This window comes from Neofelis nebulosa, chromosome X, assembly GCF_028018385.1.
Source record: "Neofelis nebulosa isolate mNeoNeb1 chromosome X, mNeoNeb1.pri, whole genome shotgun sequence".
Taxonomy (NCBI): Eukaryota; Metazoa; Chordata; class Mammalia; order Carnivora; family Felidae; genus Neofelis; species Neofelis nebulosa.
In genome coordinates, this window is record NC_080800.1 from 104,517,026 (window position 1) to 104,519,996 (window position 2,971).

Sequence of the window (2,971 nt, forward strand, 5' to 3'; positions counted from 1 at the left end):
TCAAGCTGAAATGAAAGGATGATAATTAGTAACATGAAAATATACAACAAAGTGATAAAAATAATTGTGTATTCAATTCAGGATACTCTCACACTGTAATGTGGCATATTAACCACTTAACTATAGTACAAAAGTTAAAGGACAAGAATATGAAAATAACTATAGCTATCATAATTATTAATAAATAAACAATATAAGAAGAGATAAATTGTGATATCAAAAACATAAAAGGTGGGATAGTAAAAGGGTAGAATTTTGTGTGTGATTGAATGTAAGTTATCAGTGTAAAATAGATTGTTATATTTTTAAGATGTTTTTATGTAAGCCTCATGGTAAACATAAAGCAAAAAGCCATAGTAGATTCACAAAAGATAAATAAAAGAGAATTTGAACATACACCTTATAGAAAATAAAAGAAAAAATTCCAAAGAAGGCAGCAAGAGGAGCAAAGGAACTACAAAACAGCCAGAAACCAATTAATGAGATGGCATTAGTAATTCCTTACCTATCAACAATTACTCTAGATGTAAATGTATTGAATTCTCTACTCAAAAGGCCTAGTAACTGGATGCATAAAAAGAATGCCTAACTATATACTGCCTACAAGAGAGCCACATCAACTTTAAAGGCATACATAGATTCAAAGTGAAGGGATGGAAAAAGATTAACCATGCAAGTGAAAACCAAAATAAAGCAGGGGTAGCTATACTTATATCAGGTAAAATAGACCTTAAGACAAAAATGGTAACAAAAGATAAAGTCATTACAAAATGATAAAAGGGTCAATCCATCAAGAAGATATAACAATTATAAATATATATGCGTCCAACATTGAAGCACCTAAACATATTAAGCAAATACTAACAACTCTAAAGGGAGAAACAGACAACAATAAAATAATAGAAAGGAACTTCATTCCCCACTTTCAGCAATGGATAGTTCATCCAGACAGAAAATCAATAAGAAAATGTTTGGCTTGAAATGTACTTCATTCTAATTGGATTAAACTATTTAAGGGTTAGATTCTCAATTTTTCTTTTTCACTATTTTTACACTATTTCAGGAAATTTTATCAGTTTACATGAGTGTAAGTCTGGATTCGTAAAATGTTTGGTGTATTCTTGTTATATTTTTCCTCCTTAATATCTATATATGTGAAAAATAATTTCTTTCTTTAAAACGAAGAGGTAATCAGATAGTTATTGAATGTACAGAATCACATCAACTATGAAAAAGTGAGGTTAATGAACATGTTTCTTTTTTTTTTCTTATGGGAAACTACTTTCTCTTTGTTTACTCCTTAGGAAGAAAATTAACTTTGATCACATATTACCTTAAAAAAAACCCAGTTTTACATATTCCTAAATAGATAGGACCAAATGATGAGAGAAATAATTTCTTCTGTAAAAATTGACCAGAGTTTATTTACAAAAAACTAACATGCAATGTAATTCAAGGTATATAAATAAAGACTGCTTGGGATCATAACATTCCAAATGTATGATAGTTGCAACTCCATCCTAACAGGTGTGAAAGTATTTGCTCTCATGTTGCTTTGTCCAAAAGAGTAGAGCTGAATCAGTAAGAGCAAACTAAGCACCTAATCTTTTGTAAACAACTTAGATTGTTATTGGCAGCAGAAATATCCATGAAAAACAGTTCTACAACAAAGTATAATAACTGAATATTTTCCATGAACATATCACAGTATCTGATATTTTCTTATGAGAGAAAAATATGAAGGAACAATAAAGATGAAACAGCTACCACAAAAAAAGTGTCTCCCCCATAACTATTTGAAAGGGGTAAAAAGGTGAGATTAGAGGTTTGATAATGCTAATATGAAAGGAAATTGAGTATTGTATTTCTTATTTTATACAACTTTTACTCTTCATGCAAATAGTTATAGTCAAGCCCATAAAAGTGTAATCCATGGCATTTTAAAGCCATCTTTGTAATTATTTAAAAGGGCCTTTTAACAATTTTAATACAAAGGTCTGTGCTGTATAAGCAGTCCTCTACTGTGTATTATAACAATAAGGCTTACTTTTAAAACAAAGACTAAGTGGGAGTTATGAACCACTGGATTTAACAAACATTATTTACAGTAGCTTTTTGCATTTTTTTTGTTTGTTTGTTTTTGGGATCTTCCACTACATCAAGGTGGCTCAGTAGCTTGGAGTTATTCATCAGATTCTTCCTCTGACTCTGAATCACTATCAGAGTTATCTGGACTTTCAGTATCAGGTAAAACATCATCATCATCGTCATCATCATCATCATCATCTCCAACCACATCACTTTCTGCATCATGATCTTCTACCTCACTGAAGCTAAGTCCACAAAGTCATTGATATCTGCCTGACAATTCACTGTCCATACTATGCTGATATTGAGACTCCAGTTCTTCACTAATTTTCTTGTCTTCTTCCCCTGATTGGGAGTGAGGTGTTGATTTGTGATCTCCTCCAACAAGATGATCAGTATGTTCTTTCTTTCCTGCTCCCTTAAGTCTTAAGAACTTTTGTTTTCTTTCTTCATTACCCCAATCTGCTGCTTCCCAATTCCTAGATCCAAGATCATCATTTGGAGAGGATGAATACTTCACCCCATGCGAATGGGACTCCCTGGCAGCACTCAGCATTGTGGGGACCCCGATGAGATACGCTGAACCCACTAGTTGTTCTCTACAGCCACAGCTCCAGCACCCTGCAAACTCCCTCCGGCCCAAGCAGTGCCGCTTAAGAATGCGAATGAACACATGTTTCATTTGACTTCTGCTTCTTTGAAGTTTCCTTGGCACAGTCAGATGAACTGAAAGAGAATATGCAAAACGTTATTCCTGTTATTTAGATTTAGTAGTTTTCTATGATTCTGAAGAATCATTTAAACAATGTACCTATAAACAAAGCAAAGAATTACAATATTTTGAAATATCTATTATATGAACTGGTTGTTTTGATCACTCATT

At 32.5% G+C, this 2,971-nt stretch overlaps 1 pseudogene; it reads right to left on the reverse strand.

The window, feature by feature from the left end:
- Positions 1 to 2,072: 2,072 nt before the first annotated feature.
- Positions 2,073 to 2,770, reverse strand: LOC131502139 (small acidic protein-like; annotated as a pseudogene).
- Between the last annotated feature and the right edge of the window lie 201 nt (positions 2,771 to 2,971).